This window comes from Triticum urartu, chromosome 5 (genome assembly GCF_003073215.2).
Source record: "Triticum urartu cultivar G1812 chromosome 5, Tu2.1, whole genome shotgun sequence".
In the NCBI taxonomy this organism is placed as follows: domain Eukaryota; kingdom Viridiplantae; phylum Streptophyta; class Magnoliopsida; order Poales; family Poaceae; genus Triticum; species Triticum urartu.
In genome coordinates this window covers 75,118,875-75,146,529 of record NC_053026.1, presented here as the reverse complement: position 1 = coordinate 75,146,529, position 27,655 = coordinate 75,118,875, and positions in this window count along the sequence as shown.

The window sequence follows — 27,655 nt, the reverse complement described above, 5'->3', positions numbered from 1 at the left end:
AGATAGTCATACCTGTGATGTCGTAGAAGTGTTCCATGACATTACCAAAATTATCATCACGAAAGTGTCCACTTCCATGATGATAAATCGCGCGTCACAGAAGTGCTTTCGTCAAGGGTGACCGACACGTGGCATCCACCGTAACGGAACACCGTTAAGCTATCGGGTTGGGTTTTGGATCCGATAACCCGTTAACAGCCCCGACCAATGGGGGTTTTCCACGTGTAAAATCATCATTGGCTGGAGGAAACACGTGTCGGCTCATCGCTGGGACAGATGTCATCCACTCATTGGACAGAAGGCGCATATGATACGTCGACACGTGGCACGTCCCAACAAAGGCCCATTCCTGTGAAAAGGCCGGCCCGTTTGACTTGGTCAAAAGGTGGCGGCCCGGCCCATGGACAGCCTGTTAACGGCCTGTTCGCATATAGCCCATTTACAGCCCGCTAACCCAAGGCCCGTTACGCCCTATTCGAATTAGGCCCAGTATTGTCATCTGGGCCATCCAATATGATTCCAGCCCGTTTTCACTTCTGGCCCGTGTATGGTCCATGACGTCTTTCGGCCCATATGAGGCCCTATGTAACTCTTGGCCTATTAACGGCCCATGGTGAAACTGGCCCGTAATGAACAGTGTATCACTTTACACCCATTAACGGCCCGTGGTGAAACTGGCCCGTAAAGAACAGTGTATCACTTTATACCCATTAACGGCCCGTTATTCCGTTGGGCCGTTCCAGCCCATGTTATCTTTTGGCCTTCTCAGAGCCCATTTATTCTTGGGCTATTTTCCAGCATTCTTTTACTTACGGCCCGTTACTGTCATTTTCTGCTTGTGGGCCAAATTCAGCCCATGGTTACAGTCGGCCCGTTTGTGGTCCATTAATATGTTGGGCCGTTTTCATAGCGTCATCAAATACGACCTATTAATGATGGCCCGTTATGGTCGGCCCATGAACAGACGATTCCAACTCTAGCCCGTTTACGGCCAGAATGCGGTCTGTTTGGCTCATGTTTGGCCAATCGATCATACGGCCCGTATAAGGCCCATTGATGATATGGCCCGTAGAAGGCCCATTGTTTCTATGGCCCGTAGAAGGCCCATTGTTTCTACGGCCCGTAGAAGGCCCACTATTTCTACGGCCCGTAGAAGGCCCACTGTTTCTACGGCCGTAGGAGGCCCAGTGTCACTACAGTAAATATTAGCCCATGGTTATTGTGGCCTAGTTTTAAAAAATAGGTTATTGCAGCCACTAGCAAACCACAAAAAGATAACTGCACTGACTACAAGCAAACAAATAAACAAGACAACAAGGAAATAAATAAGCAAGCAACTTACACTAGGCTATCACAGCTATTACACATATTACATCCACTGGGCATCAAAGTTCACCACCAGTGCAAATATAGGGAACACAACAGCATATAAACGCCGCAGCAAAACAAGTCCAGAACTGAAACCACTTCAGAAGAGCTCAAGAAACAATATCCTGGGTACCCATAATGCTGGCAAGATGCTTATCAAGCTTATTAACTTTCTCTTGTTTGGCGCTTAAGTCCTCCAGCGCTTGCTGTTGCACCAGAAAGTATGCATCTGAATTTTGCAGGGACTTCCTCAGTCCTTCGGCTTCCTGTCGCATAACATTTGATCGATGTCTTTCAACTTGAAGTTGAGACTCAAGAAGCTGAACTGATTCAGGCAACGAGTTCGAAGAGCTGGTGCCAGCAGTGGTAGCCAGTAACTCGAACACTACATCAAGACATGACTTTGAGGTTGTCTCAGTGTCTTCAATATAGTTTTTATCAGCTTTCTTGGAGACCAACAGGGATGTCTCACTATCTTGAACCTTATCTGCATTACTTCCTTTACCATTGCATAACATGGTACTCTTCTCGAATATTTTATCCGTGTTCTAAAAGAGAAACAAACAAACACCTCTCAGGTTTACAGTGTAGTATATGAAACTATTTTGGTAAACCAGTTCAGTAGTAAGGTGGACAGGATAACAGCATGAAACAAACATATATCTATGTAGTATGGTCACTGTATGGTCTATATCATTCTAGTTTATGTTGCCAAATCAAGATAGATACAGTTCGAATCATATCTATTTAAGACAAAGCAGCATAGACAGAATATAAGTGTGGGAAACTACATAGCAATAACAACACTTGTAATGTGCATGGCATGAGAACATACCTGTTTATTCAATTGAAATTGAAATCGCAAGTTACAACAGCAAACGGCCAAACACGTTGAAGAAACAGGTTTAAAACATACCTGTTGCGCCGTTGGAGTTTCAATTGCATCCTTCAAATTTGAAATTAGTTGGTATCAGTAAATACAGTGATGGAAGAGCAAAGTAGTATGAACCATAGCTACGGAACCTGACCTGAGAACAATTCTTCTTCTAGTTTAAGCGTTGACTTCGGGTTCGGACTGGTCGTCCTCGTGATTTGGGCACTGCCGTTGCCTTACTAACTGCTCGTGTTTGGGTGCTCTGTGGTGGAGACGGTGTTGTGTCAACGGGAACTGGGTGTCTATCTGCTGGGGTTGGGGTTAGAAGGGGTGTAGCTGGTTCTCTGTCCAACTGGGTAGGGGTACAATCTGCATGAGTGTGGGTTATGTGTGGTGGGGCTGGTTCTTGGGCAAGTACAACCGTGGTTCTATCTGCATCGACAGGTAGCACGATCTTTTCTGAAGACCGTGTTTTTACTCCCACAGATACTGCCATCGCTCCCTCCAATTGAAATGGCTGATAAACAAGAAGAGTAATTGAATGTACAGACATTGTAAGATAGACAGGTTCAATGGATAGTAGGGAAGAAAACAGGGCATGAAATAATTCACATTTATGTTGTCTAAGCAAACAGAATAGCAGGACATAATTTCACATATATGATGGCTAATTAAACAGGATAGCATGACACAATTTCACATGTATGATGGCTAACTAAACATGATAGAATGACATACTTCAAAATATGATGACTATGTAAACAGGATGACATGATATAACTATACGATGTGTCTATTAAAGTGGTTGGCATGCCATAAATCACAAACATGCCATCGATGGAAACACGATGGCATGATATAATTCACGGATAGAACGACATAATTTAAAATATGATGACTATGTAAACAAGATGAGATGATATAACTATATTATGTCTTTAGAAAATGGGTTGGCATGCGATAATTTAGATACATGCTGTCTGTGTAAACATCATGGCATGACATAATTCAAATATATGATTTATACACTAAGGAAGTGAGCAGAGGGCAATCGCATATATGATGTGTCAACTAAGGAGATGGCATTCAATATTGTGTATATGATGTAAAACTAAGCATTGCAATACAACATATGCATTATATGAGTAATATAACCCTGCCAAGTTTGAGCATACACCTCAGGGGGATAATAGGACTGGTCATCTGCCTCTGAATCCTCCTCTGAAGAGCTATCTGTAACCAGCAAGATATCTGCTTCAGCAAGTAGCATTGTCTGCTCTGAAGACCTTGTTTTCACTCCAGATTTCTCCATCACCAATTCAAATGGCTGATGCACAGGAAGAGCAGTTGAATATACAAACATTGTCGACAAAAGCAATGAGAAATACAAAAAAGGACGGCATGATATAATTTACATATATGACGCTTGCCTAAACAGCATGGCATTGCATAATTCACATACATAGTGCCTTGCAACAAGATAACCACTACTAGAATCAGCTACTTTGCCACCTGCCAGCTCTTTGCCGTCTGCTAGCAGACGGCAAAGAACCTCTTTGCCATCAGCTACCCGAAAGCAGACGGCAAAGAACTGGCTGATGGCAAAGAAAGCCTTTGCCATTAGCCAGTTCTTTGCCGTCCACTAGCAGACGGCAAAGTATCTTTGCCGTCCGCTAGCAGACGGCAAAGAGGGAGGGGCCCCACTGAGGAGCTGGTTAAAAAATACTTAACACGGCCCCCCTCTTTGTCGTCCGCTAGCGGACGGCAAAGAGCACATTAGCGGACGGCAAAGGTGGCGGACGGCAAAGATTAAACATATCTAACGGCGTGCCCCCACCCCGCCGCTCTCTCTGTTTCTCTCCCCTGCTCCCACACGCGCGCCGCCGCCACCACCACTCGCCGCCGCCCGGTCGCACCACCGCCCCGCCGCCCCACCGGCCCCCCGCCCCCCCTCCTCCAGGTGAGCTCTCTCTCCTTTTTTTCCTTTTTTCTGTTTTATTAGTTTTAGGTTTATGTTTAGTTTAGATTTAGTTTTAGTTTTAGGTTTAGTTTAGTATTAGGTTTAGTCTTAGTTTAGTTTTAAGGTTTAGATTTAGTTTTTTCCTTTTTTCTGTTTTTTTAGTTTTAGGTTTATGTTTAGATTAGATTTAGGTTTAGTTCGGTTTTAGGAAAGAAAAAGAAGAAGAAGAAAAAAACAGGAGAGGAGGAGAAGAAGAAAGAGGAAAAAGGAAAGGAGGAAGAAGAAGAGGAGGAGGAGAAGAAAAAAGAAGAGGAAGAAGAAGAAGAAAAAAAACAGGAGAGGAGGAGAAGAAGAAGAGGAAAAAGGAAAGGAAGAAGAAGAGGGGGAGGAGAAGAAAAAAGAAGAAGAGGAAGAAGAAGAAGAAGAAGAAGAAGAAAACAGGAGAGGAGGAGAAGAAGAAGAGGAAAAAGGAAAGGAGGAAGAAGAAGAAGAAGAAGAAGAAGAGGAAGAAGAAGAAGAAGGAAAAAAAAGGAAGAAAAGGAAGAAGAGGAAGAAGAAGAAAAGGAAAAAAGACCCCGACCCGGCACCCCGACACGACACCCCGACCCGAGACCCCGACCCCGACACCCCGACCCCGCCGACACCCCGACCCGACACCCGACCCCGACACCCCGACCCCCCGAGCCTGACCCGACACCCCGACCCCGAGCCTGACCCGACACCCTGACCCCGACACCACACCCCGACCCCGAAACAACACCCCGACACCGACACGGCACTACCCCGACATCGACACGACACCCCCCCCGACCCCGAAACAGCACCGACCCCGACACGGCACCCCGACACCGACAGGACACCCCGACCACCGACACCTCCCGAAAAGGTGTTCTTTGGCCTTCCAGAGGCCGACGGGGTCATATATTTGTGAATTATTAGTTAGGTCATATATTTTTCGATTTTGTTATGAAAAACATCATATATAATTGTGTTGATCGTGTAGTTTTAAATGTGCAGTTGTTTCATCGCTGCGAGGTTTGGTGTTCGACGACCTCGCCGTGCGTTTGACGAGCTCTGCCCCTTCGTTCGTGGGTGAGCACAAATGACAAGTCCTCCTCCCCCATTAATTATTTGATCTATTCCGATGAAACTTGATAGCTAGCTATATATGTGTCTTGAATCATCAGTATGCGTAACCAATATGTGTCTCCCGTTCGAAAGCGTCATAGTTATAAATATGCATGCATTTGCATATTTATAACCTTGATTCTTTCGAATTGTCCAACGCTATCCATGGACAGCCCGAGTATGTGTAGATTGGGTTCGTTTTCCCATATGCTTTGCTCCGGATCCGACGCATATATTTCGTCAGTGCCTCCCCTGTTGTTCTCCGGGTACACATCCTCTCTGTTTATTGCAGAGACGTGTATCAGGAGAACAGCGGGGAGGTGCTGCCGAAATTTTGCGTCGGATCCGGAGCATAGCATGGGAAAATGAACCCAATCTACACATACACGGGTGGGATTAGGACCTATCATTACCTATTAGAGTGTAGGTTGCATGGACGTAATAAAATTGACAAAGTAGATCAACTAATGAATATATACATGGTGAATTACATATATAATTGTTGTGTGTCCAGTAGCTCTGAAAGTCAAGATGAGTGACCGTGCTTGGATGTATACCGGTCACACTGGTCAGAACAAATGGAGCGCTGAATGGTTCACAAAAACTAAGGGGTTTGTGCAAGCCGCATTTGCAAATGGCCAAAAGAAAACCTGGTGCCCCTGTTTCCGGTGCGGCAATTGGGAAAAGAAGACAGAGGCTGAAATGGGCAAACACCTGCAGAAGAGTGGTTTTACGCCCGATTATACGGTGTGGACATTTCATGGTGAGTCTGCCCAACGTGACCGAGCTGAGGTGGATCGTCGTCGCACCGACGAGCATGGTACCGGGATGGAAAACATGGTGCAAGGCTATGATGATGCTCGGGATTCGGACGAGGAGATGGAGGAATCTGCAAAGGCCTTCAATGAAATGTTGGAGTCTTCGAAACGTCCGCTCCACGAGCACACTGAGCTTTGTCAGTTGGATGCCATCTCACAAGTAATGGCTCTGAAGGCTCAGTTCAACTTGGGCAGAGAATGCTATGACGCAATTATGACAGTATTTGGACGCTTTCTACCCAAAGGCCATGTAATGCCTGCAAACCTGTACCAGTCGGACAAAATCCTCCGTGCACTGAAGATGCCCTATGAGAAGATACATGCCTGTGAGAAAGGATGTGCCTTATTTAGGCTTGACTATGCGGACTTGAACTATTGTCCCATTTGCAAGTCTTCCAGGTATATTGTGGTAGACAACGGTATGGGTGAGAAGACACAGACCAAAATCCCCGTTAGTGTTCTTCGGTATATGCCAATCGTACCAAGAACTTCAACGTCTTTTCATGGTCGAAGAGACGGCCAGACAGATGACATGGCACAAAACAGGCAAAAGAACCGAACTAGATGCAGATGGGAATCTGATGATGGTACACACATCGGATGGTGTTGCGTGGAAAAAGTTTGATGAATTACATGCTGACAAAGCGGCAGATCCGAGGCATCCTCGAGTCGGCATCAGCACGGATGGGTTCAGTGTGTTTGGTATGACGGCAGCCCAATACAGTTGTTGGCCCGTATTTGTCTTTCCACTCAATCTCCCCTCCGGACAGATTATGCAAAGAAAGAACATTTTCCTGACGTTGATAATTCCAGGACCCAACTATCCGGGCAAAAATATGAATGTGTACATGCAGCCGCTTAAGGACGAATTGCAAGAAGCCTGGGATAATGGGTTCAAGACATACGACGCCTTTAGCAAACAGAACTTCATAATGCGTGTCCGGTACATGTACTCGACGCATGACTTGCTGGCGTATGCGCTATTCGTTGGCTGGTGTGTGCATGGAAGGTTCCCGTGCCCCACATGCAAGGGAGCTCTTCAGTTTCGTTGGCTTCAGGCCGGTCGCAAGTTTTCTTGCTTCGACATGCATAGGCAGTTCCTGGATCCTCGCCATAAGTTTAGGAAAGACAAGAAGAACTTCATCAGGGGTAGAGTTGTCAAAAACTCTGCACCACCTGCATTGACAGGCCAACAGACCCTGGATCAGTTAAACGCTCTCGAGCCAGATCCACAACGTCCAGGGTACTTCAAGGGGTATAATACTAAGCACGCGTGGACTCACAAAACATGCTTATGGGATCTGCCTTACTTCAAAGACCTCCTTTGCCCACACAACATCGACGTGATGCACACTGAGAAGAATATCGCCAAGGCACTTTTTGGTACATTGTTCGGCATAGATGGGAAGTCAAAGGATAATACTAAGGCTAGAGTCGATCTGGAGGCGCTATGTGATAGGCCGTTACAAAACATGAAAGAACCGAAAGGAAAGCAGAACTGGACGAAGCCAAAGGCATGGTTCAATCTTGGAAGGCCAACTATGAGGGAAATTCTCTTGTGGGTGCAACAGCAGTTGATGTTCCCCGATGGGTATGCAGCGAATCTAAAGAGGGGAGCGAATCTTGATAAACTGAAGATATTTGGTCTCAAGAGTCATGATTGGCACATATGGATTGAGCGGGTAATGCCGGTGATGTTGCGTGGCTTCATCCCTGAGGATGAATGGCTAGTACTGGCAGAACTCAGCTATTTCTTCCGTGTTCTTTGTGCGAAAGAACTATCGCCTGGCGTGCTAGAAGAAATGGAAGAGTTGGCGCCGGAGTTGATCTGCAAGTTAGAGATCTTTCCACCGGGCTTCTTTAATCCAATGCAGCATTTGATTTTGCATCTCCCAACTGAGGCAAGATTGGGGGGGGGCCGTGCAAAATAGTTGGTGCTACCCAACTGAGAGGATGCAGAAGACGCTTCGAGAAAAATGTAAAAATAAACGTAGAATTGAAGCATCGATGGCTGAGGCATTCATCACAGAGGAGGCGGCAAACTTCGTAACAGCGCACTACGAAGCCAAAAATCGTCATTTGCATAATCCGAAGCCTCGGTACAATGCTGACGAGCCTAAAAAGGGTGGATCCAACCTCAGCCTATTCAAAGGGAATCTCGCACCAGCTAGTGTTTCACATCCAGTATCTTTGGATAACGAAGAATGGCGGACCATTTCGTTGTATATCTTCAACAACCTGATAGAAGTGCGGCCGTACATCGAGTAAGTTCTCGGTACATTGTTTCGCAACTTCTATTTCCTTTGAACTACTCTTATTCCTGGATATGTCATACAGTCGATACGTCGCCATATTCTTGTATGGAGCGGAGATCCAAAAGGATTCCGTCGAAGAGTATGAGCTTCTCGCAAAGCAAGGAGGTGGCTATCCCGGTTTCATCTCTTGGTTCAAACAAACGGTATTTTCTATTAGACAATTTCATTTCATTCGCTAATTTGTGCATAATGCAACAATCCTTTCATATTAAACTTGTAGGCTAATTCGGAGTCTATGGATGCAGAATTGAGACAAGTCGCTAATGGTTTTGACTATAAGGTCCGTTCATTTGACAAGTACGACATCAACGGGTATTGCTTTCGTACCTATGGCAAAGAGCTATCTATGGCCGACCAAAAGTCTACAAATTGTTGTGTATCTGCTATCGGCGAAGGAGGTACCGAGTATTATGGGAGAGTTGAAGCAATTTATGAACTTCTGCTCTATGGTGAAAACCCACCGAATGTCGTAGTCTTCAAATGTTATTGGTTTCAGCCGAAGGAGACTAGAAGGACTCATGAACATATAGGGTTAGTTGAAATCAACCAAAGCACTCATTTAGATGTTCCTGATGTCTATATTATGGCTCAACAGGCGACCCAAGTATTCTATCTACCGTGGGCCTGCCAAACTAATCCAAATCTGAAAGGTTGGGATGTCGTTTATGAAGTGCCGCCACGTGCTAGACTTTCTCCCCCAAAGGAAGAGGATTATGAACCTCACATTAACCCAGACACATATGAAGGAGAATTCTTCCAAGAGACACGTCTTTCCAAAAAGCGTTTCAAGAACCGCTATACTTCACCCCAAAACATTGAAGTAGACAGCGACAATGAATCCGACATCACCCCAGAGGAGGAACAAGAAGAGCCGGAACAAGAAGAGGTTACTGCTGCGGATGACCTGTCAATGCTTGACCGATTACGTCAAGGTGGCCTTGCACATGTTGATGCCAATGAACCCTATGAGCCCATCATTGATTATAGTGATGATGATGATTATGCATTTGTTGATGATACTGATCGAGATTATTAGTAGTGTCAGGTATTCAATTTTTTTATGTTGTACTTGATGATGATACACTTAAGTGATATACATATTATTATTCATGTCGGTACTTTTTTTATGTTGTACTAATTTCGTTTATTCTTTGTCATGGCAGGTGTTGAAAGATGGTGGGCGCTGGTCGGGAGCGCGCCGAGGCCCCTTCTTCGTCGGCGCGTGGTGCGAGGTCTTCCATTCCACACGCACCTCTCCGCCGAGCGTTGCTGGACAGTATGGCGACACCGCCGGGCCCTCCTTCGTCGACCGCGGTGCCCAGCAAGGGACGAGGTAAGAAGAAGAGAGGAGTTGGAGCACGTGGTCGCGGGAGAGGAGGTAGGGTGACTCGTACGGCGCCTTCCTCGCCACCGCCCCCAGCTGTTTCACCCGAGCACGTGACTGCTAGGGTGGACTCGTCTGAGGAGGAGGCTGCACGGACTCTGGTCCACGAGCCTCCGGTCCACGAGTCTTCGGCCCACGAGCCTCGGGTCGACGGGCCTTCGGCCCACGAGACCTCGGAGGAGCACACGTCTGGATGGGGTACCGGGTCGGGTCAGCCTGAGCATGGAGGGGAGCCGAGTGGCCATGCTGATGATGGCGGGGAGCCGACTGATGAGGAGGGGGAGGAGGGGGGCAACGTCTACTAGCGTGGTGCTACACGGCTCCCGTCCGTGCCGGTGACCCGCGAGCAGAGGTGGTTGATTTTCCCTGATGGGGAGAGGTACGTAAGTGCATTTAATATTTTTGTACCTTCTGCATTCACGTTTCTTCAAATAACTAATGCGTTGGCCTTGTCATGCTGCAGGGGTTGGGACCACCATCATAGTGTCCGCCGGCCCAACTCCGTCCTTGGAGTTCTTTGCCGGCAAAACTTCCCGGGGTTTGTCACGTTGCCTGGTGAGGGTCGGCTTCCAGAGCTTGGATTGAGCTGGGAGCACTACGTGGCTGCCCCGGCCCCGCCGGATGAGATTATCGACGGTGTTGTGTGCGACACGAGGGCAGACATGGTGATCAGAAAGTTCTGGGTAATTTCTCCTTTACACATTTAAAAATCTTCAACTAGCTAGTTATTAATTGTACTAATCAATATTGTCTCATTTGATTGCAGACATTCTACAGGTGTGAGGAGGGATACGAGGAGGACGCGGCACATGTTATCGAGAACGTCTGCAAGCGCCTACTCCAGAACTTACGGCACGAGGCTCGGGTGCAGGCTGTTCGAGACTACTATGCCTTGCGTGGTATCAAGAAGACCAAGCCGGCATGCAGCGATAAGTTCCTGAGTAAGGAGCAGTACATGAAGGTAATTCTTAAGGCCTTCTCTACTTAAGTTCCTTCATTTAGTAATTCTTAGCCGTAGCGCTCAAGTTTCTATTTGCTAACTTAGGCGCCTCCGAGATGGTGTGCGGATCGGATGGATTGTTGGGAGGTGTTGGTCGATGAGTGGTGCTCAAAACAATGGCTAGCCCTCCACAACGAGGCCAAGTACAAACGTGCCCAAATGGAAGGTGTGCCACACCATCAAGGCAGCTCCAACTTATATCAGTTCTGGCGCAACTGGGTATGTGGTTTGCTTCATGATTCATGCAATTCATTCATCATGCTAGCTTGAGCCCTTTAATTACTAATTTTCATTGTTTCTCTCTTTCAGGCATGCTACAATAAGGCGGATAAGGTGCCAGAGGTGTACGACCTGTATGCCATGGCCCACACTGCCTCTTTCAAGAAAGTCAAGGCTTTCTCTCAGTCTGACCTCGATGATGCAAACAACTTCACCAACATCTCCTCCCACAACAAGCTCGTGAGATATAGAGATGAGGGGAAGGCGAGGAAAGGGGAGGACTTTAACCCGAGCCAGGGTCCCATTGATCCAGAGCTGGTGATGATATCTGGTGGCAGGAGGTCCCATGGCTCCATAGCCATTGGAGATGGACTTATCCGTTGTCCTAGCACTCTCCCGGAGATCAAGGCACGCCAGTCGAGCTCCGCTCCTGAGATAAGGCCTCATGAATGGCCAGTGCAACTCGCCATCAAGGTTAGTGATACGTACTCAGTTATCTTTCTCCATTACATTGTGTGTGCTTCCATCAATGATTACAAATGGTCATGTGAGTGGTGTTGCAAGCTGCTATACAGAGTGAGAGAGATAGAACGGAGAAACTTATGGCGGAGGCGGCGGAGAGGCAGCGGGAGTTGGAGGAGAGGACGACAAAGATGATGGAGGAGGAGAGGGCACGGAAGGACATGCAGGCAAGGGCCATGTACGAGCTCCTTGTGGTAAGTTTCTTCTACAGATTAGCCAAAACATTCATGTAGTGTTTGTCTCATTACTAACTAGTATGACTGAGTCGTCAAAACCAAATGTGCAGTCTGTGTGCGAGAAGACAGGTCAGACCGCTCCGCCGATGCCAGTGATTGCTCTTGGGACCACGGTGAGTTTTATTTGAATGGACATTACTTGCTAGTCTTAACATTTGAGTGTCATCATGCTAACAAGACATTGGAAATGATCTTTGGTGCAGCGTAACTCCAGACAAGCATCGCACGATCCTTCTCCAGCTACCGACACGAGCCACCCCGCTCCTACACCTCCTGGATCTTGGTAAGTTTATCTAGTGTTTTGCTTAACACATGCATAAAGACCTAGACTTAGCTTTATTTCCTCCAATGCTTACCATAATGACCTAGACTTAGCTTCTTCTCCTCCAAAATGACTTAATAAGCTTACTGACCTCCAAAACCATCCATTTTACCTAAGTTAGCTCTAAAACGATCTGTACTTAGCTTACTTATGTCAAAAATTGCATAATTAGCTTAGTTATCTCATAGACGATCCATTTTACCTAAGTTAGCTCTAAAATGACCCATTTTACCTAGGTTAGCTTATAAATGATCCAGTTCATCCAAGTTAGCTCAAAAATGACCCATTTTACCTAGATTAGCTCCTAAATGATCCATTTTACCTACGTTAGCTTTAAAATGACCCATTTCACCTAGGTTAACTTCAAAATGACCCATCTTACCTAGGTTATCTCATAAACGATCCATTTCAACTAATTTAGCTCATAAACGATCCATTTCACCAAGTTAGCTAAAAAAACGATCCATTTCACCTAAATTAGCTCTTAAATGATCCATTTCACCTAAGTTAGCTCAAAAAGATCCATTTCAACTAAATTAGCTCATAAATGATCCATTTCACCTAAGTTAGCTCAAAAACGATCCATTTCAACTAAGTTAGCTCATAAATGATCCATTTCACCTAAGTTAGCTAAAAAACGATCCATTTCACCTTAGTTACCTCAAAAACGATCCATTTGACCTTAGTTAGCTCATAAACGACCCATTTCAACTAAGTTAGCTCATAAATGATCCATTTCACCTTAGCTAGCTCATAAACGACCCATTTCAACTTAGTTAGCTCATATATGATCCATTTCACGTAAGTTAGCTCATAAATGACATACTCTTCTTGTTCTAGTCTTCTTCTTGTTCTACTCTTCTTGTTCTAGTCTTGTTCTTGTTATACTCTTCTCCTTGTTCTACTCTTCTTGTTCTAACTTTCTTATTTTTCATTTTGCAGATTTCATTCACTTGACGAAAGCTTGCATAGATGGAGTGCTCCTTATCCCTTTCTCTGTTTCTTTTGTATCGTTGAACTATGCATGTATCGTTGGATGAAACTATTGTAATATATATGGTTGGATGCCTCTATGTTGAACTTGTTATGTATGATGGAACTATGCATGTAATATATATGGTTGGATGATGAAGTTATGTGTTGGATATCTTATATGTTTGCTCTGTAATGGCCTTTTGAAATATATCTATATATGTCATATATATTTGTGATGAAAATTGTTGGATTTAATAAAAAACAGATAAAAGAGCCAATATGCAGGCTCTTTGCCGTCTGCCACCGACGGCAACGGGCTCTTTGCCGTCTGCCGCGGACGGCAAAGAAGACACGTGGCATCCAGCTGTGCTTCCTGGGAGCTGACCCATTTGGTCAGCTTGCCTACAGTGGCAGACGGCAAAGACTTTGCCATCAGTGGCAGACGGCAAAGAACCTGCACTTTGCCATCAGTGGCAGACGGCAAAGAACCTGCCATGTAGTGACGTGTAGATGACATCATACGATGGACGATAAAGACACTAGAAATTTTGCCGTCAGCGGCGGACGGCAAAGGCCTGCCGTTAGCCACTTAACGGACTGACAGCGCAATTATTGCCATCCGCTCTCTTTGCCGTCCGCCGCAGACGGCAAAGGGCCTTTGCCATCAGCCGCCAGGAAGCAGACGGCAAAGTAGCTGTTTACCGTAGCCTACTTTGCCGGAGCCTTTTGCTGTCCGCGGCTGACGGCAAAGGCCTTTGCCGTCCGCCATTCATGCCTTTACCGTCCGCCGTGGCAGACGGCAAAATAGCTGATTCCTGTAGTGAACATTGCATAATTCACATATATAATGTCTTGCAACAAGATGGCATTGCATAATCCACATATATGGTAATTAGACACTAAACATGTGGCATTCACACAAAGCATGTCTAAAGTAAGCAAATGACATAGCAATGCAAGATACCATCCGCACGATATGAGCAACATAACCCTACCAAGTTAGGGCATGCACCTCGGGGGGGGGGATATGACTGGTCATCTGTCTCTGAATCCTCCTCTGAGGAGCTATCGGTAACCAGCAAGACATGCGCTTCATCAGATAGCATTGTCTGCTCTGAAGACCTTGTTTCCACTCTAGATTTTTCCATGACCGTGCCGAATGGCTGATGCACGGGAAGAGTAATTGAATGTACTAAAGTTGTTGACAAATTTAACACGTAATAAAAAAATGATGGCATGATATAATTCACATATAAGATGACTGGCTAACCATGGTGGCATTGCAAAACTCACATATATTATGCCTGGCTAGACAAGATGGCATTGCATGATTCACATATACGATAAAGAAACTAAACAGATGGCATTGACACAAAGCATGTCTAAACTAAGAAGATGACATATTTAATGTGTACAGTAAGCAATGCAAGGCACCATATGCATGATATTACCAACATCTGCATGCCAAGTTAGAGCGAAGACCTCATGGGGTAAATAAGAGTGGTCTTCTCCTTCTGAATCCCCCTCAGAACAGTTATCTTCCTCTTGATTACGATCCGAAATGGTTGGAGGGGGGCTGCCTTTGCGCCCACCATGGAACGACGTCTGCATGAAATTTTATTGCCATGCAAGGCTCGTCTCTTTTGCTCTACATGATCAGTTCCATTGTGTACAATAATTGGCATTCATAGGAATAAAACATAGTGAGATTATGTAAGGAGTGCATGCACAAATCCAGAGTGATGGTAGCAAACTGTGGATAGACCCAAAACCAATGATAGCAGGCAGATAATAGCTTTAGTTAAAAATACAGATGATGGCTCCTTTAATGTTTGTTTGCACCCAACATGAAACTCATAGTAGACACCGGAGATTAACCAGATAGTAGACAGATAGTACTGATTGCTGCCCCAATATGTACCCCACAACCATTTAAAAACTCAAGTTTCAGCATTAGTTTGGACCTGACTCGGAGTCTAATAGGTGAACACGATGATAATGTAGCATGTCATCATATTAAGCGACGCATAACGTAAGCAGACATGGAAGAGTGCGACCTCTCTTGCGGACCCGTGTAGTCCTCAAGGTCATCTGCTCAGTTGATGATGGTAATGCAGTTGCCGTGGCTACCGGCGGCGGGGAAGAAGATCTGAGGCGGCGAAAGACAGTCTGGAGAGCGGATCCCTGCTGTGGTGAACCCTTCCTCATTGGAGCAGCTGAGCTGGGGTGGAACACAGCACCGCAGGAGCAGGACAAACCACACAAGGTTTTCTTTGACACATATCTATAACAGAAGTAATTGAGTAAGGGCTTGTTTGAATTTGAGGATTCTAACAATGCAGGGATAGGAAATAGATAGGAATAGGATAGGAATGCACGTGCAAAATAGAGAATTTAAAAACACAGGATTTCTACCAATCTGGGTGTTTGATTCACAACAATTGGAAGATCACAGGATGCAAAAAAGCATGGTGAGATTAAGTCAAACCACAAGAAAATGTACGGTTATAATGCTATTATGCTACTATCTCTTAGTCTTGTGCTTGATGAATAGGAATATAAAAAGGAGGAGAAGTGGAAATTATAATTCCTACAGTTTTTCTTTCAAGGAGACACTAAAGGAACAAATCCTATAGTTTTCCTTTGCTCCATTCCTTTGCACCAAATTCATGAAAAGTAGTACAATAGGAAACTTTCCAATTCCGATGTTTTTCATTCACTTTTCCTTTCAAGCACTAGCGATTCTAGTAGGCAGGCTTGAGAAAGGAAAATCCTACACTAAAAAAATGTTTTTGTGCTACTTCGATTACTTTGGACCCAGGCCACTGCCATACTAGCTCAACTCCCAGGCCCATCGACAAATGCACAGCTCAAACGCGCAGAGATAAATAATGATGGCTTTCAAGAGAGTCCATCATGAATAGCTAAGTTGCATGGTACCTCACTGCTTGTCATATAGTAGGATAAAATAATCGTATTTCCTGTTACTACGAGTGCTCAGTGGACAATATATATAACATGTAGAGTAAAAAAGAGATGCAACAAGTGCACAACCTCTTTGGCGAAGCCATGTCGATCTCAGCGTGATTGGGTTGACCGGTGAGGATGCTCCGGCTGACTTGGCTGTCGGAGGAGGGGAAGAAGATCTTAGGCGTCTGGAGATGGAGCCCGAGGTACTGCTCCGCTGTGATGGAGGGTTTCGTCGTTGGAGCAGCTCCGGTGAGTTGTACGACGCTGAGGCTAAAGCAGGACAAGAGAGACAACGAAAAACGTAAACCTGAGTGGAATTCTAATAGCATCTCCAATACATGACGTAAAATACATAACCACAAAGTGCTAGATGTAAAATACATCAGCCGCTCATCTCTGAACTTAACTGTCGAAACTGAACTTAACTGTCGAAACTGAACTTAACTCTCGAAACTGAATTTTGATGTTGAAACTGAATACACTAGCAAGGTGAGGCTACACGTCGGTCGACTGACTTTTTCATCTCTGGTCAGTCGATTTTGCAGCCGTTGGATACGAAATCAAGGGCCTGCGGTTCATCTTCAACCTCCACCCCCCTGAGCCGCCAGCCACCACCGACCAAAAAGCACCCCCCCGCCCCCCGCGGCCGGCGGTGCACCGCCCCGCCCGCCCCGAAAACACTCCCCACCTCCGGTCCGCCGCCGCCCCGGCCATCCCACTAGCCCCCCCTGTGTCGCGCTTTTTCTCCGGTGATCCCCACGCCACCGCCATGCCAATGCACCGCCACCGCCGACGACCACCGCCCCCATCCTGAACCCTAAGATAGATAGTGGGGTACCTCTCCGGTGAGCCCCCCTCCCCGCTGCGGCTGGTTCTTCCTTCACCCCGGCGAGCCCCCACCCCCCACCCTTTGAAAATCGACTGACCCAAAAGTCAATTCAGTCGACTGAAGTGTAGCTAAATCGGAGCAGCATCGCAAGCAAGAGCATGAGCGAGAGCAGCAGCGCGAGCAAGAGCAATAGCAAGAGCAGACCAGGCAGGGGACCGAGAGCAAGAGTGATGTCTACTACACAACCTTCTTCTTGTAGATGTTGTTGGGCCTCCAAGTGCAGAGGTTTGTAGGACAGTAGCAAATTTCCCTCAAGTGGATGACCTAAGGTTTATCAATTCGTAGGAGGCATAGGATGAAGATGGTCTCTCTCAAGCAACCCTGCAACCAAATAACAAAGAGTCTCTTGTGTCCCCAACACACCCAATACAATGGTAAATTGTATAGGTGCACTAGTTCGGCGAAGAGATGGTGATACAAGTGCAATATGGATAGTAGATAATGGTTTTTGAAATCTGAAATAATAAAAACAGCAAGGTAGCAAGTGATAAAAGTGAGCGTAAATGGTATTGCAATGATGGTAAACAAGGCCTAGGGTTCATACTTTTGCTAGTGTAAGTTCCCTCAACAATACTAACATAATTGGATCACATAACTATCCCTCAACATGCAACAAAGAGTCACTCCAAAGTCACTAATAGCGGAGAACGAACAAAGAGATTATGGTAGGGTATGAAACCACCTCAAAGTTATTCTTTCCAATCAATCCGTTTGGCTATTCCTATAAGTGTCACAAACAGCCCTAGAGTTTGTACTAGAATAACACCTTAAGACACAAATCAACCAAAACCCTAATGTCACCTAGATACTCCAATGTCACCTCAAGTATCAGTGGGTATGATTATACGATATGCATCACACAATCTCAGATTCATCTATTCAACCAACACAAAGGACCTCAAAGAGTGCCCCAAAGTTCTACCGGAGAATCACGTCGAAAACGTGTGCCAACCCCTATGCATAGGTTCATGGGCGGAACCCGCAAGTTGGTCACCAAAACATACATCAAGTGGCATGTGGTATCCCATTGTCACCACCGATATCCACAGCAAGACATACATCAAGTGTTCTCAAGTCTTTAAAGACTCAATCCAATAAGATTACTTCAAAGGGGAAACTCAATTCATTACAAGAGAGAAGAGGGGGAGGAGAAACATAAGATCCAACTATAATAGCAAAGCTCGCGATACATCAAGATCGTGCCAAATCAAGAACACGAGAGAGAGAGAGATCAAACACATAGCTACTAGTACATACCCTCAGCCCCGAGGGAGAACTACTCCCTCCTCGTCATGGAGAGCACTGGGATGATGAAGATGGCCACCGGAGAAGGATTGCCCCCTCCGGCAGGGTGCCGGAACGGGTCTAGATTGAGTTTCGGTGGCTACGGAGGCTTCTGGCGGTGGAACTCCCGATCTATGTTGCTCCCGGATGTTTTTAGGGTATATGGAGATATATAGGCAGAAGAAGTACGTCAGGGGGGCCACGAGGGGCCTACGAGGTAGGGGCGCGCCCAGGGGGGCGCACCCTCCACCCTCGTGACCTCCCCGGAAACTTCTTGGAGTAGGGTCCAAGTCTCCTGGATCACGTTTGGTGAGAAGATCACGTTCCCGAAGGTTTCATTCCGTTTGGACTCCGTTCGATATTCTGTTTCCTCGAAATACTGAAATAGGCAAAAAACAGCAATTCAGGGCTGGGCCTCTGGTTAATAGGTTAGTCCCAAAAATAATATAAAAGTGGAAAATAAAGCCCAATATAGTCCAAAACAGTAGATAAAGTAGCATGGAGCAATCAAAAATTATAGATACGTTGGAGACGTATCAAAGAGCAGAGCAGCGGCATGAGCAAGAGCTAAAGCAGCAGCTCCTACTGGTGTGGACGTCGCCGCTGAGGGAGCGACGCCGTGGAGGAAGTGGCCGGCGACGCCGCCGTGGATGGAGCCGCGCCGTGCCGGCTCGAGACCGAGCGTCGGCATCACCGTGAGATTGAATCAAGAAGAAAATGCGGCGATTGGTGTACAACCTCTTTGGTGGCGCCGATTAGGCCATAGCTTCTTCCGAGGAAACGGTGACGATGATGATCTTCCGGTGGTGCAAGTGAAGACGGCGGTGTGGGAATAGAGGTGGCGCGAAAGACGAGGGGAATGTTGGGGCAGCTCCTTGGAGGTGGAGGATGGGGTGGCTGAATCGGCGGGACGATGAGATCGATGATGAATTCTCATCCGGTACGGTGGATGAGGGACATCGAGGTGTTGCTGTGGACGACGTTGTCGGGGAAGAGGCTCCGGCTGGGTGGCGGACGGAGCAAGGTGTGGGGTTTCATCGCGGGTTTTCGCGGCCTCGGTGTACGAATGGGTGGGCGGATGGGATGGCAGTGGGGAACCATGGCTTGGAGACGCACTTGTCCAAAATGTGGGGTAAGTTACGAAAGTACACCCACCGATTTGAGGTGGTTCTTTCGGTTCAGGAGTACCACGGGCATTTCGCGTGTCGGGATTTCACAGGAGGTGGGAGTTTTGGCGCGCGTTGTAATTTTGGAATAGCAAGGCATGGGTTGAGATGGAGGGAGTTGTCGGAGCACAATGAGACAAAGATATATCTTAAATATTTCGGGCTAACAAGGCGCAGGTTGAAGAGGCGGGAGTTTCGTAGCACGATAGATAGAGACGCTAGCTTGAATTTTCGGCATAACAAGGCGCGGCTTGAAATTTTGGAAGAACAAGCTTAACGTGTACCAAAAAAAGACAATTTGCACCTCAACACGCACAACACACACACAAACACCATTTAGACTAGAGTAAGGTACACGTGCATTGCACGCATGAGATTTGGCAACCAAATTATGAATAAAGACCACATTATAGCATGCAAGCTTTGAGTCATATATGCATGATGTAGATGTTCATTTAATTCTTATAGTTCATTTCATTCAAAATCATCTAGTTTTTATAAGAAAGCTAATCTATTTTAATATTCATGGAATTGTGCGTCATAAGACATAAAGTAAAAAACAAATAATGGCAAATCATGTAGAAAAACATTTGGGCAATTCTGATATGGAAGATTCTAGAATAAATAAGAAGTGCTTGTGTTTTGATGTTTGTGCATTATGCTTAAGTTCAACCATGGAGTCTTCTAGATTATACATGTGGTGAAATCTGGTGGAATCTTGATGATATCCAACGGCCAGTAGTGCTCAAATTTGCCATCTTTGGACCATCGGATTCGCCTCATCCAACGACCATCTTTCAAAGTTAAAGTTATCCGCACACAATATAAAAAAATATAAAAAATAATATATATATATAGGGGTATAGATATAGATATGTGATGCGAAAGCTGCCCATCATCTCCAATTAGAATAGTGTGTCCATGCACGGATGCGACATGGCCAAATGATGTCTACCATCGGTATCTCAAATCAAATCAGTGTGACCTTGTTCAATGTGTATACATTACAACATGCTCATTTCCAAACCACACCGCGCAGATCTCCGTTATATTCATGCATGCATGGGTTTCAAACATCAGGATCTCTTATTCAAATATTTGAATTCAGCTTTACATTGATTATGACCTCACCTATTCTACACCCACACAGTAGTCTTCTCTTTATAATTGTACCACTAACTTTCTCTCGTGCATGCATGCACACACACTACCAGTCGGCATTATCCATCGCACGCATGCAATCTTTTTCTTCAGGTCGGTCTCCCATGAAGGCACACACCCACACACATCCCCCTCTCCATCATATCAGGCATTCTTTATCTCTCACGCGTGCATGCGCAACGATCGATGTTCCTCTATGTATGTGTGTATATAGCTAGGTCTTTCATAGTTTTCCACACAAACCGATCAATCGATATATCCAGTGAGGTCTCACCCTCTTTCCCACATCCACATCGATCAATCTATACCTCTCTATATAGGATTAACATATATAGCTAATACACCCACATTAATTATATATCCAACGTCCCCTCTCATCATCCATGCCTTCCGCTTCATCTCTCAGACACGTGCACAATGGCGAAGACAGGGGCAGTAAGGGCCCTGCCCCCTCCCCCTAACATCACTATATATCGAGGCTAATATGAATGTGATCATTAGACAATTGCTGCTAAAAATGGTTTAAGTTCATGAATTGACCCTCCTCGTAAAGGATTAGCAATGCTTGGCCCCCTAGATCATTTATTTTTCATGGCTCCGCCACTGCGCGCAACAGCGCATGTGTTCGCCCCCTCTCTCTAAATATCGATCTCGCACTTGTGCATTCCTTCATAGTCTCCCTCCACTCGGCCCCTCGCACCATCTTCTAGCCCCCCACCGGATTTTGCCACATGTACAATCTAGCAGACTCCATGGTTGAACTTAAGCATAATGCACAAACCTCAAAACAACAGTGGTTCTCTTTTGTTCTAGAATCTTCCGTATCATAACTGCCCAAACTTTTTTTCTAGTTGAATTGCCATTATTTGTTTTTACTTTATGCTTTACAATGCACAATTCCATGAATCATAAAATAGATTAAGGGCTTCTTTGATTCAAAGGATTCTCAAAGGAATTTTGGAGGATTCTAATCATTAGGAATTTTTCCTATCTTGGTTGTTTGATTCGTAGGATTGTAAACCATAGGAATTTTTCCATATGATTCATTTGCACTAGATTTCATAGGAAACATCCCATCCACTCAAACATATTTGAAAGAATTCTGTGTTTTTTCTATGCACAATCAAACACTCATACAATCCTGTAGGATTCAAGATGACATTCCACTATAATCCCATGTTTTTTCTATTCCCGTGTTCTTAGCTTTTTTATAAAAACTAATTGACTTTGAATGAGATGAACTATAAGAATTAAACGAAGGGCTACATCAGGCATATATGACTCAGAGCTTACATGCTATAGTGTGGTATTTATTCATAATTTGGTTGCAAAATCTGATGCGTGCAATGCACGTGTACCTTACTAGTACTTCGAGTATGTGCAAAACATGTAAATTAGAATACCAATGGCACACTACATAGTGTCTCTCTTACAGTTCATGAAGCCACGTGGCACATGTGGAGGTGTTGCGCGACCTCCTTGCGTGGATTGATCATAGTGACATGCTGCTGGTTCCAGAAGAATGTACTTGTCCTCCCTGAGCCATACTGGCGGTACATGCACGAAGCGAAGATGTGCACGCACGCCACGCACGCACTCATTCCCTCGCACGCACACGCGGGTACATGGGCGGGCGCAATTTTGTACCAAGATCCATCCCATGTGATAATTTGATGCATGTAAAGTCGTTCACTTCATTAATGGTCAATTAATACAGCGCATGCAAATTGAGTGGACATGAGGGCGGAAGAAAGACATTATTACTCCACTGCGCGCATGCGAGTAGTTAAATCGTGGGTTGCTAGTAGTACTTCCATTGGTCTCCTTCGTATTTTGTGCCAATTTTTGACAGTAACATAATATTTACGCATTTGAGCAATGTAGTACTTGAAATTTATGTTCCGCTAAACTCATCGCGAGCCGTTTCGGGCCTCGAAACCAAAACCATCAACTAATCTTTACCTTGTTCCCATCACATTCGAAAGCCTGCTCACACCTACTAGTACGTACCAAACCTGAACGTGTTCCCACTATGCAGGTATTAGTACTAGTGCTAGTACCTAGGTTATAAAAAGGGGAACTACCTAATCGAAAATTACTCTACCTTTCCTCCTCATAAGTGCTTCTTCGTCCGTCGTTGCCATGGTCGGTGAGCAGAGCTCTAGGTCGAGAACTACTCGTAACAAGGGAGCAGGAACCAAGGCTGCGGAAAAAAAGAGGGCTCGCCACCACGCAGAGACCTCGAAAGATCTCTCACGGGCAGGCGATGGCTCCCAGGAGCGCCCTAGCCGCGGAGGCGAACATGCCGAGCCGGCGGAGCTGGAGTCATTATCCCTCGACGACATGCCCGATCATCTCAATAAGCACCTCAATAAGCAGAAGGAGTTCATCCAAGGCTTGATGGAGTTGCTGAAGGAGAGCCTCGATGACATGCCCGCTGAGCTCAATAAGTAGGGGGGGTTGACCGCCAGCTTGGTGATGCTGCTGAAGAAGAGCATTGCCTCGGAGAAGAAGGCGACCGCCGAAATCCTGCGACTTCAGGAGGACAAGGCGAAGCTCTGCCACGAGATCGACCTATTGAAGGAGAAGAACGCCGGCTGGAAGAAGCTGCATGAGAATAGTAGTTCCTCAATGAAGATGCTGCAGGCCCTCATCATGGAACAGAAGGAGGAGTCGGTGAAGCTCTGCATCGAGAACCCGGCTGCTGTCAAGGTACGTAATGCGGCTGTGGAACAGATGATGAAGGCTCGCGTTGACAAATCTCGCGTCATGGACAAAATGAAGAAGATGGCGGAGGAGACGCACATGGAGATGGAGGTCGTGGAGGAGATGAAGAAGCAGTTACGACTCTGCGGCGAATTAGATCATTTGGGGTGATAATCTTCCTTCTTCTTTTGCTCCTGTGTTTCATCTTTTGCTTCGGGTGTTTCACCGCACATGTCACGTTCTCTGCGAGGTATGAATAGAACAATGAGTTTTTTGAGGGAATGAATAGAACAATGCTAACAATGAGATGACTAGAAAATTAGATCATTTTTTATCGCCATATGGCACTGGGCTGCCGTGTTTCGTGCTCCTCCGTCGCAGTACTACTCCAGTGGAAAACTTGAGTATACCGCATGGTTCTTTGCTCCTCCTCGATCAGGTTGTCGGCGCATTTATACAAGTAGTCAAATCACAAGGCCCCGCCTTCCAGCAGTAATGAGCCGTCAAATCACAAAGGCCCTCGCCTCTCGTGAAACCGACCAAGCTAGACTGCCCCACCCTCTAGCCTTTTAAAAAATGTATACTTTTGTACTGTAGTAGTATCGATGGATTGCGCCATGGATCAAAACTTGAAATTAAAAAAATGTGGTACATATAGAGAGTGCTCGTCGCCAAATTATGCATATAGTCCTATTAAAAAGGCTAGTCACAATAATGGTGTCCAGCACAACCCACCCCTCAAATAAAACTAAGAGGGTTCTTGGATACGTTTTAGTCCCATGACTAAAAGTAGTGGGACTAAAACATGCTAGCCTCACCCATGCTTGGATCCAAATACTAAAAAGGCTAAAATCAAGTTAATGAGTATTTATTATCCTCCAAACCCTCCAATCCAAAACTCGCTTGTGTTAAAGGAGAGGAGTTAAATGAGTAGGGAGAGGACTAATCCACATTTTAGTAGGGGTACCCCTGACTAAAAATTTTTAGTCTCAAGACTAGTTTTAGCCCCTCTTTAGTCAGGGGTGCTTGGAATTTTAGCCTCTTAAAGAGACTATTTTTAGTCAGACTAAAATAAGTCCCTTGGATCCAAGCACCCTCTAAGCATCCTAGAATTCTTTGACAAAACTAAGCACCCTAAAATTCTTTGACAACTAAACTGCTGGCTATATGATGTTGGCCATATATATTGTACGTATATAATGTGAAGAAACGAGTGGTAGTACTATACCAACTAAAAGATGAAATGTAATAAATACTAGTATGTACGTACTGAAGAGTTAAAGTAACGAGAAGAAACATAACATGGTTCTGCTGGGGGCTCAGCACAACACACCCCTCAAATTTAATTAAGCACACCTGGAATTAAACTTTTCAACTATTCTGGTAGACACTGCATTAGAACCACCATGAGCAACGACACTGCCACCTTACTCGTAGTCCTCGTCCACGTCCTCGACTTCGTCCTTGTCCCTCTTCCTCTTGGCCGATACTTCTTTGCTTGAACCGCACACTTGGCAATTGCTCTTCATCCAACCCTTGTAGATATTGAAGCAAAGGTAGCCATCCATTACAGCGTAGTGGATGTGGTCTATATCTAGTACATTCCGCTGCCATGCATGATGATGAAACATGTATGGAGGTTTCTCCAATTTACTGTAGGAAGGATGAACCATGGCTCCTGCCAGGGTCAGCATTGAAGGCTGACGAGAGGACACCAGCCGATTCTTCTGGAGGTCGAAGGGGTTGCCTACAATGAGACCTATCCGACGCAGGACATCCCTGTCGTTCTTAAAGTCTACAGTAACAAATTTCACTGTTTTGTCCTTAAGGAAGTTCTTAAAATCCTGGCACTCAACGTCGGCATGGCATATGTGGTAGACCAAGCAAACGTTATGTACGCAAAGCTGGATCACGGCGGGCTTCTTCCTCTCTTCGTCCTTTAGATCCTTCTCTGGTCCCAGGACTGTGGTGTACTCAACATCTAGCCCAGCGACCCACTCATCATCTGAGTTTTCGAACATGCGTCTGAAGCGAGAAAGGCATCCTTTCACCGTCGCGGAAGAACGGGTGTAGATGATGTCGAACTCATCGCCGGTGATGGTTCTAACCTTGTACTCACCACCGATCGTGGAGATTTGGGACGCCATGGATTTGGGAGGAGGGTTAGGATTAGTGGAACTGCAGTAATGTGAACGGATGGGACGACTAGGAGCGAACCGCTGTAGTATTGAAGGACGTGCGGGGACGAGTAGGAGCGAACTGCCAGCGTGCGAACAGCAGGGTAGTGGCTTTCCATTCTCCCATGATACGGGCTTCTGAGAGCCCTTGGATCTGAGATCGAACGGTTGCATGGCGTGATTCTAGACCTATGGGTGAATATCCTATCCTGGAGGGTTATTCTGCAAATTTTCAGCAACTTAGCATGCGACCATTTGATCTCAGATCCAAGGGTTGCCAGTAGCCCGTATCATGGTCACGCCTACCACGACTGTCGCATCGCTCGCGCGGTCGTGCCCTTGGAGATTTAACACAGTGCGTTAGGCTATCTGATGTTGGCATGTCATACATAGTCATCACTTAGTCACTCATACTACAACAAGGTTGGCTATAAGGTTGGCTATAAGTGTATTTTTTTACTCCTCTCTATCTCTTTCTTCGTACTCCCTCCGTCCCATAATATAAGAATGTTTTTGACACTAGTGTAGTGCCAAAAACGTTCTTATATTATGGGACACAGGGAGTACTAGTATTTATTGCATTTGCCAAGGAGTGACCTCTTCCAATGAAATGGTGTTGCTAAGTTTGCTTCATTTAATTAGCTATAGACTCAAAATTTTCTTTTCACCTAGGTACACGCGCTTAGCATCGTTTCTTCCTTAGGTCACCAAACTAGTCTCTCTCTTCTTGATTAACTTGCCACATCAGACTTTATGCCTATGTGGCAAGCTTAAGCACCTGTAGGAGCAAGTAAAAGTAAGTACAATAGTGCGCTTTACATGGCATTTTTGCATATGTGGAGGAAAGAGAGGCAAGGAAAAAGTGGAGACGAAGTGGGCTCTCATGCAAGAGTCAGCCTCTACTACATGGTGGAGCATTGGGAGAGGCACCTGTATGGAGGTGGTCAGGAATCGGGAGACTCACGCCGGTCGTAGCGCCGCAGTTAAAATGATAACAGCAAGTCAAATCACGGGGACCCACCTGTCCAGCAGTAACTCGCTATCAAATCACACAGCCCTACGTTTGCAGCAGCCTACTCCCTCGTCTTCTCGCGTCTCTGTCGAACCGACTAGGCGGAACTACCCGCCGCCTACCGCGCAGGAAAAGCCCCGCCCTCGACTTTTAAATAGTATACAATATACTAATTTTGTATCCATGGATTGCGCCCGCGCCATGGAGCAAAGCGTCTAGAAAACAGAGGAGAGACGATGGTCTTGCAATAGAGAAGAGGGAGAGGCGAGACGGTGGTTTTGGAATGGAGATGATGGAGAGGAGAGGAGGTGGTTTGCAATGGAGAAGATCAGAAGAGGGAGAGGCGAGACGGTGGTTTTGGAATGGAGATGATGGAGAGGAGAGGAGGTGGTTTTGCAATGGAGAAGAGGGAGAGGAGCATGCGGCAGCGATTTAGGATTGGACGAGAGGGCCGGTGCGCTGCGACTGGATCAAAATCAAAATCAATTTACCCTTCAATTAAGAAAGTGACCCCACATTAACTAGTCTCCCTTTTATTCTGGGTCATAATTGACCATGATTTTCGCACATAAAATATATGTTATACATTGCAAAAATAATATGATTTGAAAGTACATTCAGATACGAACCAAATGATACAATTTTTGGTGACATGCATTCACATTTTGCTTGTCAAATACAATACGTGGTCAAACTTTGACCCAACATACGCAAAACAACAAAAAGATACTTCCAAGACCAGCGCCGATCTTCCGCTCTTCTCCTCTTAAACCACCGCCGTTCCTCTCCTGTTCCAATCTAAATGCAGCGTCCCCCTCTCCTCTTCCATTTCAAAACCACCGCCCCTCCTCTCCTGTTCCAGTCCAAAACCAGCGTTGCTCCTCTCCCATTCTAATCCAAAACCAGCGTTGCTCCCCTCCTCTTCCATTCAAAAACCACTGCCGACGAGTGAAGGTGTTGTGGAGAAGTAGTTACTTCGATGGAGGAGTACAACCGATACGTGAGGATCGCAGACGGCGGCCCTATGAAGCTAACTAGGATGTTGGAGATATAGTCTTGGTTTGACAACAAGGACCAACTAGCGGCGACGGCGACATCCATGTCCAAATATCTGCAACAGAGCGAAAAGGCGGCGATACTCCCGGAGGGAGTCGCGCCGGAGTACATAG